This window comes from Phyllostomus discolor, chromosome X (genome assembly GCF_004126475.2).
Source record: "Phyllostomus discolor isolate MPI-MPIP mPhyDis1 chromosome X, mPhyDis1.pri.v3, whole genome shotgun sequence".
Classification (NCBI taxonomy): domain Eukaryota; kingdom Metazoa; phylum Chordata; class Mammalia; order Chiroptera; family Phyllostomidae; genus Phyllostomus; species Phyllostomus discolor.
The window spans coordinates 71,449,940-71,463,019 of record NC_050198.1 but is presented as its reverse complement, the minus strand read 5'-3'; the positions used below and the strand labels follow the sequence as shown (position 1 = coordinate 71,463,019).

The following is a 13,080-nucleotide window of genomic DNA, read 5'->3' as shown; positions in this document are numbered from 1 at the left end:
ATAAAAATTATCTTTCACTGACAACCTTCAACTCTGCAAGAGTGAGGCAGTGGTTAATATTGTTTCGGTTTGGATTTTTTTTTTTGCTTGTTTTTAGTCATCTACAAATAGGAGTATGGTTAAATGCACTGCTTTTGAGTCGATAAGCCTACTTTAGAGAACAGATCTGACACTCATACTTTCCTAAGCCTTGGTTTCCTTATTTGCAAAATGGGGAAAACTGAAACAGCCTATATGGCAGGGTTGTTTAATAATAAATAAAATACTGAAAAAAAGTACTTACTACAGTGCCTGCTATATATACTGGTATCATTGATAATGATAAATATTTAAGTCTTTTAAAATATATCTTTATCTTAGGTTACATTTTATTATACAGCTCTAAAGTCACACATGTTTTCAAATTCTAAATCCACACTAAGCTAGAACAGCTGGCTGCTACGTAGTTTACATTCTAAATATGTATTGGTAGATACCATTAGCCAAATTGAAAAAATAATAGAAAAGGAGAGGAGCTCTCTAGGAACAGTGCCCCTCTGCACTTTCTGAGGAACATATCTTGGACCTGGCAAGGTGTCTTGGTTGGTTGGAGCATTGTCTTGTGCACTGATAGGTTGCAGGTTTAGGTAGCAGGTTCGATCTCCATCAGGGCACGTGCAGGAAGCAACTGATTGATATTTCTCTCTGGCATGAATGTTTCTTTCTCTCTCTCTAAAATTAATGTAAATATCCTTGGTTGAGAATAAAAAATGTATCTTGTTTTTACAGGTGGTAGCTTAATAATTAAAATTTTGGTATCGGCATGTGACTTTTTTAGTAATATTTTTATTTTATTTTTCAATATTTTAAAATTATATTTTATTGATTATTGCTATTACAGTTGTCCCTATTTTCCCCCCTTTGGCCCCTCCACCCAGCACCCCCAACTTCTTCAGGCAATCCCCACATGTCCATGGGTATCATACAAGTACTTTGGCTACTCCGTTTCCTACACTGTACTTTACATCCCCATGGCTATTCTGCAACTACCCATTTGTATTTCTTTTTTTTTAAATATATTTTATTGATTATGCTATTACATTTGTCCCATTTCCCCCCTTCTCTCCCCTCCACCCTGTACCCCCCTCCCACCCACATTTCCTTCTTTAGTTCATGTCCATGTGTCATACTTATGAGTTCTTTAGTTTCTACATTTCCCGTACTATTCTTGCCCTCCCCCTATCTATTTTCAACCTACATTCTATGCTACTTATTCTCTATACCTTTTCCCCCTCTCTCCTCCTCCCACCCCCCTGCTGCTAACCCTCCATGTGCCCTCCATTTCTGTGGTTCTGTTCCTGTTCTAATTGTTTACTTAGTTTCTTTTGGTTTTGCTTTAGGTGTGGTTGTTAATATTTGTGAGTTTGCTGTCCTTTTACTATACATGTCTTTTCTTTATCTTCTTTTCTTAGATAAGTCCCTTTAGCATTTCATAAACTAAGGGCTTGGTGATGATGAACTCCTTTAACTTGACCTTATCTGAGAAGCACTTTATCTGCCCTTCCATTCTAAATGAGAGCTTTGCTGGATAGAGCAATCTGGGATGTAGGTCCTTGTCTTTCATGACTTGGAATATTTCTTTCCAGCCACTTCTTGCCTGTAAGGTCTCTTTTGAGAAATCAGCTGACAGTCTGATGGGAACTCCTTTGTAGGTTACTGTCCCCTTATCTCTTGCTGCTTCTAGGATTCTCTCCTTCGTTTTTACCTTGGCTAATGTAATTATGATGTGCCTTGGTGTGTTTCTTCTTGGGTCCAACTTCTTTGGGGCTCTCTGAGCTTCTTGGATTTCTTGGAAGACTGTTCCCTTTGCCAGATTGGGGAAGTTCTCCTTTATTATTTGTTCAAATACGTGCTCAATCTGTTGCTTTTCCCCGTCCGATTCTGGTACCCCTATAATTCGGATATTGGAACGTTTAAAGGTGTCTTGGATGCTCTTAATCTTTTCCTCAATTTTTTGAATTCTTATTTCATCATGCTTTCCTGCTTGGTTGATTCTATCTTCCTTATGGTCCACTGTATTGTTTTGAGACTCATATTCCTTCCTTTCACTATTGGCTCTCCTCCGCGTGTTTCCTGCATCTGTTTTATGGTAATCTGCATTCTTTCATCTAAATTCCATCCAAAATCAACCAGTTCCGTGAGCTTTCTGATCACCAGTGTTTTGAACTGCACATCTGATAGATTGGCTAATTCTTGGTCGCTCAAAAGGATGAATCCTGGGGGACTGATCTGCTCTGTTGAAAACATATTTTTCCCCCCATCTCTCCTTTTTTTTTTTTCCAGTCTGGTTGCTCTCGTTACGGTGGGGGGCGGAGCCTTAGGTGTTAACCGGGGCTGGGCACCCCAGTCGCTAGATTGTGACGTTATATGTGGGGGCGGGGCGGGAGAAAACAGTGGCGGTAGTTCCGTTCCCCTGGACTCAGACCCTTGTCTGGGCTTCTGGGCTGCGAGTTCTGCCCTGGTCCACAATTGCTACCCCTCTGGGTCCGCCAGCCGCAGCTTGCGTACTCAGGGATCACCGCTGCCTTCTTGCGCACCCGATGGCTTTTGCGCCGATTTTGCGCCAAACCTTCCCCCGACCTCCGCGCGCCACCAACCCGAGGCAGCCCCTCGCCCGCCCGGCTCGTCTTCTCCTACCAGTCCAGATGAACGCGTCTACTTCAACTTCTTGGCTGCCCGACTTCCATTCAGATAAATCCTCTGCCGGATCTGGGTGTTATTCTGATAGTAAATTATTGTTGTAAATTATTAGTTTTCTAATCTTGGTTGTACGAGGAGGTACGGTGCGTCCACCTATTCCTCCATCTTGCCGGAAGTCCCCCCATTTGTATTTCTTAATCCCCTGATCTCTTCACCTATTCCCCCATACCCCATCTGGCAGCCATCAAAATGCTCTTTGTATCAATGATTCTGTCTCTGTTCTTGTTTGCTTAGTTTATTTTTTAGATTCAGTTGTTGATAGATATGTATTTATTGCCATTTTACTGTTCATAGTTTTGATCTTTTTCTTAAATAAGTCCTTTAAATATGTCTTAACATTTCATATAATAATGGCTTGATGATGAGGAACTCCTTTAGTTTTTTGTTCTCTGGGATCTCTTTATGTGCCCTTCGATTCTAAATGATAGCTTTGCTGGGTAGAGCAATATTGACTGTGGTTCCCTGCTTTTCAAGTCTGAGTATTTCTCGCCAATCTTTGTCTAGCCTGCAAAGTTTCTTTTGAGAAATCACTGACAGTCTTATGGGGACTCCCCTGTAGGTAACTAAGTGCTTTTCTCTTTCTGCTTTTAGATTCTCTATCTTTAACCTTTGGCACTTTAATGTGTCTTGGAGTGGGCCTCTTTGCATTCATCTTGTTTGGAACTCTCTCTGTGCTTCCTGAACTTGCATGTCGAGTTCGTTCACTGGTTAGGGAAGTTTTCCTTCATTATTTTTTCAAATGGTTTTCCAATTTTTTGCTCTTTTTATTCTTCTTCTGGCACCCGTATGATACAAATGTTGGGATGCTTGAAGTCATCCCACAGGCTTCTTAACACTATCCTTATATTCTTGGATTCTTTTCTCTTATTCTGATTGGTTGTTTTTGGCTTCCTTATGTTTCAAATCATTGATTTGATTCTCAGCTTCATCCACTCTACTGTTGTTGCCCAGTAATTTGTTCTTTATTTCCATTAGTGTATCCTTCATTTCTGACTGGATCTTTTTTATACTGTTGAGGTCCTCACTAAATTCCTTGAGCATCCTTATAACCAGGGTTTTGAACTCTGCATCTTATAGATTGCTTATCTCCATTTCATTTAGCTTTTTTCTGGAGTTTTGATGTATTCTTTCATTTGGGCCATGTTTCTTTGTCTCCACATTTTGAGAGCCTCCCTGAGTTTGTTTCTATGTATTAGATAGAGCTGCTATGACTCCCTGTCTTGGTATTGTGGCCTAATGTAGTAGGTCTTCTGTAGGGTCCAGTGGCACAGCCTCCCCTATCACCCAAGCTGGGTGATCAAGGTGTGCCCCTTCTGTGTATGGGCTGAGGACACCCTTCTCTTGTAGTTAAGCCTTGGTTGCTGTTGGCAGGTTGTTGGGAAGGATTTTCCCAGGCCAGTCAGCTGCAAGGCCTAGCTGTGACCACTGACCACCAACCTCCACCCTCTGTGGAAGATCAGCTGTGCAGGCATAGGGTGGTGGTGCTCTGATACGGTCTGTAGCTCTCCAGTGGGTGGGCAGGCTTTGGGGTTTCCTGGGTGGTGCAGGCCAAGGTCTGCCCCTACCTGTGTTCTTCCCAGGACGACTGTGCCTGAGCTATATAAAGCAATCTGAGATGGCTGCTACTTGTGCTGGACTTGGAGATTCCCGGGCAAAGCCAAGCTATGAATCTAGGCTGGCGGCTGCTGGTGCCAGTCCTGGGGCCACGTAGCAAGAAGGTGGGGGGTCTGGGGGCTCACCGAGGCCAGGTGTTGCTTGTTTGAGAGGCTTTAGGAAGTTGTGAAGCATGAGCCAAGAACAGTCATTCATATGGAAAAGTCATGGTTAAGTTTGGTGGGTCAGTAAGTTGGGTGAGATGGAGTCTCAGGATCTCCAGGATGGGGGCAAACAGTGTTAACCAGGTTGATGGAGTCTTGGATATGGCACCTACCTGCTGCCTCTGTGGATGTGGAGGCAAGGCTCAGAAAAGGGACATGGCTTCTGCCCGCCTGTCTGGGAGGAAGCTGTCCCACAGCTTTCACCTCGATACCAGATATTTCAGTTCTTTCCTGTATCCCACTGGTGCCTTTCAAGCCACTACCCTGGTGCTGGGGCTCAGAGGGAGTGAGTCTGATTAAGTCCAGGTGTGGGTTCTTTAAGCAGAACTGCTTGGATCTCTAGAAGTTTCTTCCACTGGCTCAATCCCTGCTGGGTTTTGTATCAGAAGTTGTGGGGACTTATCTTCCTGGCACTGGAACCCTGGGTGCCAGGAAGTCCTGGTGGGGGTCTGGGACTCCTCACTCCCAAGATAACCCTTCCAAATTTTTATCTACCACATGTGTGTATGGATCAGCCTGTTCTGCATCTCTACCCCTCCTCCCAGTCTGGATGGATGTGGTTTCTTTAATTCTGTAGTTGTCATACTTCCACTCAACTCAATTTCTGATGGTTCTGAGTGATGATTGTTTTATAATTTAGTTGTAATTTTGATGTGGTTGTTTGAGGAGGCAAGCCTTGTTTACCTCTGCTGCCATCTTGACCAGGATTCCCTGTAATGATGTAAAATAATGCAGTTATTTTCCTCATGTTCTCAGCCTTTGTATGAATAGCTTTGTAGTATTTTTATTTTTAAACAGGTTTTTAAAAGATTTCATTTATTTTTAGAGAAACGAGGAGGGAGAGAGAAAGGGAAACATCAACGTGTGGTTGCCTCTCACACATCCCCTACTGGGGACCTGGCCTCCAACCCAGGCATGTGCCCTGACTGGGAATCAAATCAGCAGCCCTTTAGTTTGCAGGCTGATGCTCAATCCACTGAGCCATACCAGCCAGGGCTGTGGAGTGTTTTTAAATCATCTACCATTCTTGGAGGTGGCTACATACTTCTATATTGTTTCAATTTTCATGCATGGAAATATAACATTTATTTATTTATTTGTTTGTTTGTTTGTTTATTTATTATCCTTACCAGAGGACATGCATAGAGAGAGGGAAAGGAAGGGGGAGAGAAACATTGGTGTGGGAAAAACATCAATTGGTTGTTTCTCATACATGCCCCAATCAGGGAATGAACCCACAATCTAGGCATGTGCCCTGACTGGGAATCAAACCTGTGACATTTTGATTTATGGGACAATGCTGCAACTAAGCCATGCCAACCAGGGCTATATTTATTCCTAATATAAATGTCTAGCTATTATCTTTGAGACAAGCCTAGTCCATGCTTCAATTCTGATTAAAATAATTTGTCTATTAATTACAGGACTCGTGTTTGGTTAGCTTTTTATGAAGTAAATCTTAAATAATGAACCTTCTATTAATTATTCATTTATTGAGAGATAACCACAAGACTGGAAGGAAATAGTTCTTCCATCTCAGTATATAGGTTATTATCCATTGTAAAGTATGTTTGCTTAATTAAACAGTCAATGGTTATAAGAGAGTAGTTAGATTCGTAGCAGAGATGGATAGCTATTCTAGATTATATTCTATGTAAGTTTGTTTAACTTGTCACTCTGTTGGTGTTTTTAAGCTTAGTGTATTATGTTATTTATTGCTCCTCTTTTTATTAAAGTATAGTTGACATTTAGTTTAAGGTCTGCACAACATAATGATTTGGCATTTGTACACCTTATGAAATGATCACCACAATGAGTCTAGTTACCATCTATCACCATAGAGTTGTATTATTGACTGTGTTTCCTGTACTATATATTACACCCCATGGCATATTTTATAACTGGATGTTTGTACCCCTTAATTCCCTTCACCTTTTTCATCATTAACCCTTCTTCCCTCTGACAACTATCAGTTTCTCTGTAGGAGTCTGTTTCTGTTTTGTTTATTCATTCGTTTTACTTTGAAGTTCTACATATAAGTGAAAACGTACAGCATTTGTTTTTCTCTGACTTAACTTCGCTTAGCATAATGCCCTTTAGGTCCATCCATATTGTCACAAATGGCTAGATTTCATTCTCTTTATGGTTGATTAATATTCCATTGTGTGTATTTCATATCACATCTTTATCCATTCATCTGTTGATGAACATCTAGGTTGTTTCAAAAGGAGACATACAGATGGCTAACAGACACATGAAAAGATGCTAAACATCACTAATCATTAGATCAGTGATTTTCAACTGGTGTGCTACAAGAATTTTTAAAACATGCAGTACCTGACTATTTAGTCAGGGTCACTGACCTCTTTTCCCTTAGATCATCAAATTTAAAAAATGACTACAGCGAACATAACAATAGCCATCTGGTGTGAATGAATCAAAATTATACCTTTTTTTGGCAGATGGGCAAAAAATATTTTTTGGTGTTCTGCAGAATTGTAATAATTAGTTTATGTGTGTCATGAGATGAAAAAGTTGAGAATCACTGCATTAGGGAAATACAAATTAAAATCACAATAAGATATCACCTCATACTTGTCAGAATTGCTATCATCAAAAAGACAACAAATCCATGTTGGTGAGGATGTGGAGAAAGGCAACATTTCTGCAGTGTTGGGGAGAATAAAGATTGCTACAGCCACTATGGAAGACAGTATAGAGGTTCCTCAAAAATTTAATGTACCTACCATATGACCTAGTAATTTCACTTCTGGGTGTTTATCCAAAGAAAAGGAAAACACTAATTTGGAAAGATATATGAACACCTGTGTTCACTATAGCATTACTTATAATGGACAAGATATGGAAACAACCTAGGTATCCAGTGATAGATGAATATATTACTCCTCTCTTTACTGGATTATTAATAATTTCCAACTACAAATTCTTAGGCCTTGATAAAGTTAATCTTAATTAAGCCCTTTTTACTATATGTAAAAAGTATTGTAAAATAATTTAGGTTTCATTGTCTGCCTTTCCGCAAATTCTTAGTTTTTGATATATTTTGAGTATCTTATGTTAGGTATTTTTACTAGATGTAAAAGAGTTAATTTAGATTTTATTACTTTATCAGTTTTTGAAAAGTCTCATAATGTATTTTGTTTCTTTAAACATGTGGTTTGAAAAATAAGATGCAGCCAATTAGGCCAATGGCCAGAGTTCATCATCATGGTGGGAATTTAATATTTGTCTTATTTCTGTCATTGTTAAATTAGAAAAGTTTCTAGATTTCCTCCCTTACTATGTGTAATTCTTTATTTTTGTACTCTTTGTATTGTTTATCCTTATTTTAATTCTCTTTATTCTAGTATTCTCACCCTCATTTCTACTACTCCTTTTGTCCCAAATATAATCTTCTTTGCCTTGGCAGTTTCTTAAATCCTATATTTCCCAAAGCATCAATCTTCACCTTCTATAGTTTTACATTTCATTTGCTACATGTTTATATTGGGTTGGCCAAAACCATTTTTTCTGTAAGATAATTCTCGTAGTGCTTACTTGTCTTTAGCTTCATTTAAAACAATTTTATTAGATTGTATTGTGATAGCTGTCATATCAGTGTGCATTTAAAAAAACTTAACCAAAATTTATGAATTTTTGTGTAGCCATTTTAATATTGAAGATGGAAGAAAATATGCAACATGTTTGGCATATTATGTTTTATTATTTCATGAAAGGGAAAAATGCAACTGAAATGCAAAAAAAAAAGATTTGTACAGTGTATATAGAAGGTGCTGTGACTGATCAAATGTGTCAGAAGTGGTTTGCAAAGTTGTGTGCTGGAACTTTCTCACTGAATGGTGCTCTATGGTTGGATAGACCAATTGAAGTTGACAGTGATCAAATCAAGACATTAATTGAGAACAGTCAGTGTTATACCATGTGGGAGATGGCAAATATACTCAAAATATCCAGATCAAGCATTGAAAATCATTTGTACCAGCTTGGTTATGTTAATTGCTTTGATGTTTGGATTCCACATAAGTGAAAAAAAAAAGTCTTGACAGTATTTCTGCATGTAATTTTCCACTTAAATGTAAGGAAAATGTTCCATTTTTAATACAAATTGTGGCAGGTGATGAAAAGTGGTTACTTTACAATAATGGGGAATGGAATAGATTGTGGGGCAAGTGAAATGAATCACAACCAACCACATCAAAAGCTAGTCTTAAAGAAGGTGCTGTTGCCCTGGCTGGTGTGACTCAGTGGATTGAGTGCCGTCCTGCGAACTAAAGGGTCACCGCTTTGATTCCTAGTCAGGGCACATGCCTGGGTTGTCGGACAGGTCCCCAGTTGGGGGTGTGTGAGAGGCAACCACACATTGATGTTTCTCTCCCTCTCTTTCCCCTTCCCTTCCTCTCTCTCTAAAAATAAATATATAAAGTCTTTGTTTTTTTTTTTTTTTTAAAAAGAAGGCGATGTTGTATATATGGTAGAATTGGAATGGAGTTCATCTATTATGAGCTCCTTCCAAAAAACCAAATGAATTCCAACAAGTACTGCTCCCAATCAGACCAGCTAAAAGCAGCACTCCATGAGAAGCACTCGGAATTAGTCAACAGAAAACACATAATCTTCCATCAGGATAATGCAAGACCGCATGTTTATTGATGATCAGGCAAAAACTGTTAGAGGTGGCTGGGAAGTTCTGATTCATCTGCTGTGTTCCCCAGGCATTACACCTTCAGATTTCCATTTATTTCAGTCTTTACAAAATTCTCTCAATGGAAAAAATTTTAGTTCCCTGGAGGACTTCTAAAGGCACCTGGAACAGTTCTTTGCTCAAAAAGATAAAAAGTTTTGGGAAGATAGAATTATGAAGTTACCTGAAAAATGGCAGAAGGTAGTGGAACAAGATGGTGACTGTGTTATTCAATAAAGTTATTGATGAAAGTGAAAAATGTACCTTTTGACTGCAGTTTCAACATGTGTCTCAGCTTCCCGCCTTCCTCTCTGAACAACATGAGCTTCAGCACATGCTCCAGCTCCTCCACAAGCTACCAGTCCCTGGGCTTGGTGTACTTGCCCAGCCACTGGGTCTGGCTGGCCAGCAGTGCGTCCAATGTCTATGCAGGCACCAGGGTCCCAGGCTCCTGGATCTCAGTGTCCCACTTCACCAGTGTGCAGGGCAGCTGGGGATCTGGGGTCCTGGCTGCAGGGATGGTCAGGGGTCTTATGGGCATAGGGGACATCCAGAGTGAGAAGGAAACCATTTAATGCTTAAATGAATGCTTGGCCTCCTACCTGGAGAGAGTGAGAAGCATGGAGGCTGATAATCAGAGACTGGAGACTAAAATCTTGAAACACCTAGAGAAGGGAACCCAGGTCAGAGAGTGGGGGCATTATTTCAAGACCATCGTGGTCCTGAGGTTTCAGATCTTTGCAAATTTCATGGACAGTGCCCGCATCATTCTGCTGATTGACAATGCCTATCTTGCTGCTGATGACTTCAGAGTCAAGTATGAGATGGAGTTGGCCATGGGCCAGTCTGGAGGATGACATCAGTGGGCTTCAAAAGGTCATTGATGATGCCAGTATCACTCGGCTGCAGCTGGAGGCAGAGATCAAGGCTCTCAAGGAGGAGCTGCTTTTCATGAAGAAGAATCAAGAGGAGGAAGTAAATGGTTCACAAAACTGGATTGCCAACTCTGGGTTGCCTATGTAGTTGGATGCCCCCAAATCTCAGGACCTCAGCAAAATCATGGTGAACATCCAGGCCCAGTATGATGAGCTGGCTCAGAAGAACTGCGAGGAGCTAGACAAGCGCTGGTCCCATCAGATTGAAGAGAACCCTGCATTGGTCATCTTGCAGACCCCTGAGATAGGCGCTGCTTATACGACATTCATGGAGCTGAGACATATGGTCCATTCTTTGGAGATTGACCTGGCCTCAATGAGAAATCTGAAGGTCAGTATGGAGAACAGCCTGAGGGAGGTGGAGATGCGCAATGCCATGGAGATGGAACAACTCAATGGGATCCTGCTATATCTGGAGGCAGAGCTGGCCCAGACCTGGGCAGAGGGGCAGTGCGAGTTCTTAGGAGCATGAGGCCCTGCTGAACAGTAAGGTCAAGCTGGAGGCTGAGATTGCCACCTACTGCAGCCTACTGGAAGAAGGGGAAGACTTCAATCTTGCTGATGCCCTGGATAAGAGCCACTCTTTACAAACCTTCCAAAAAACCATGACCCACAAGACTGTGGACGGCAGGAAGGTGTCTGAGGTCAACAACACCAAAGTTTTGAAGCATTAAAGGCAGCAGAAGTGGAGCATCCCTTGGCAGGGCAGAAAGCCAATAAAAAGTTCAGAGTTCATTGAAAAAGAAAAGAAAAGTGTACCTTTTATTTTTACTTTAAAACCAAATTAACTTTTTGGCCAACTCAGTATTTTCTTTTCCAAGCAAACACATTTTTGATGTGACGTGTAGATTTTGGAGCAGAGGGAGTACAATTTGGAGGAATAAAGGTCAAAACCTTGCTACAGTGTTCTTATTTTATACTTGAATACCTTCAAAAAGGACTTAAGATAGCATTTTTACCAGTAATCATTTTGAGCTTAAGTGAAAAGATAATTTTTTCAGAGACTTGTAGCCCTGGCTGGTGTGGCTCAGTGGATTGAGTGCTGGCCTGTGAACCAAAAGGTCCCTGGTTTGATTCCCAGTCAGGACACATGCCTGGGTTGCAGGCTAGAGCACCCATGGGTGGGGGGGCATGTGAGAAGCAACCACACGGTGTTTCTCTCCATCTCTTTGTCCTTCCCTTCCATTCTCTAAAAATTAAAACAAACAAACAAATAAATAAGAGAGACTTGTATAATTATAATCTGTTTCATATAAATAGTTCCTGGTGAACTGAAGTTAGTTTTGTAGTAATTATACTAGATCAAACTTCCAGGGATTTCCGTGGTTTTAGTGAAATGTAAATAATTAGTAAATTTCTAAAAGGGCATTTCAAAGGTTTTCTGTAAAAGTATATTTTATTGATTATGCTATTATAGTTGTCTCATTTTTCCCCTTTGTTCCCCTCCACCCTGCCCTCCACCAGCATTCCCTACCCCCTTAGTTCATGTCCATGGATCCTACTTATAAGTTCTTTGGCTTTTCCATTTCCTATACTATTCTTAACCTCCCCCTGTCTATTTTGTACCTACCAATTATACTTTTTATTTCCTGTACCTTTTCCCTCATTACCCCCTTGTCCTCCCCACTGATAACCCTCCATGTGGTCTCCATTTCTGTGATTCTGTTCTTGTTCTAGTTGTTTGCTTTGTTTTTTTTTTGTTTTTGTTTTACATTCAGTTGCTGATAGTTGTGAGTTTGTTGTCATTTTATTGTTCATAGTTTTGATCATCTTTTTCTTAGATAAGTCCCTTTAACATGTCATACAATAAGGGCTTGGTGATGATAAACTCCTTTAACTTGACCTTATCTGGGAAGTACTTTATCTGCCCTTCCATTCTAAATGAGAGCTTTGCTACATAGAATAATCTTGGATGTAGGTCCTTGCATTTCACAACTTTGAATACTTTTTTTCAGCCCCTTCTTGCCTGCAAGGTTTCTTTTGAGAAATCAGCTGATAGTCTTATGGGCACTCTTTTGTAGGCAACTCTCCTTTTCTCTTGCTGCTTTAAAATTCTCTTCTAATCTTTAATCTTGGGTCATGTAATTATAACGTGCCTCGGTGTGTGCTTCTTTGGGTCCAGCTTCTTTGGGACTCTGAGTTTCCTGGACTTCCTGGAAGTGTATTTCCTTTGCCAGATTGGGGAAGTTGGCCTTTATTATTTTTTCAAGTAAGTTTTCAATTTCTTTGCTCTTCCTCTTCTGGCATCTCTACGATTCGGATGTTGGAATGTTTCAAGTTGTCTTGGAGGTTCCTGAGCCTCTCCTCATTTTTTGAATTCTTGTTTCTTCATTCTGTTCTGGTTGAATGTTTACTTCTTTCTTCTGGTCCAAATCATTGATTTGAGTCCTGGTTTACTTCCCTTCGCTGTTGGTTCCCTGTATATTTTTCTTTATTTCACTTGTCATATTCTTCACTTTTCCTCTATTTTGTGACCATACTCAACCATTTCTGTGAGCATCCTGATTACCAGAGTTTTGAACTCTGCATCATGATAGGTTGGGTATCTCTTCATCACTTAGTTCTTTTTCTGGAGTTTTGATCTGTTCTTTCATTTGGGTCATATTTCTTTGTCTTGGTGCACCAGTCTGGATGAATGTTTCCTCTTTAACTCCTTGGTTGTCAGACTTCCATACAGTTTAATTTTCTGGAAGTTCTGGTTGTTGTTTTTTTTTTTTTAAGATTTTATTCATCCATTTTTAGGGAGGGAAGGGAGGGGGGGAGAGAGAGAGAGAGAGAGAAAGAAAGAGAGAGAAACATCAATGTGCGGTTGCTGGGGGCTGTGGCCTGCAACACAGGAATGTACCCTGGCTGGGAATCAAACCTGGGACACTTTAGTTCCCAGCCC

At 40.4% G+C, this 13,080-nt stretch overlaps 1 protein-coding gene and 1 pseudogene across 10 annotated transcripts in view; both read left to right on the top strand.

Moving 5' to 3' along the window:
* Positions 1 to 13,080, top strand: part of CUL4B (cullin 4B) — a 57,611-nt gene that overhangs the window by 19,628 nt on the left and 24,903 nt on the right. The window lies entirely within an intron of this gene.
* Positions 9,039 to 11,184, top strand: LOC114505307 (annotated as a pseudogene).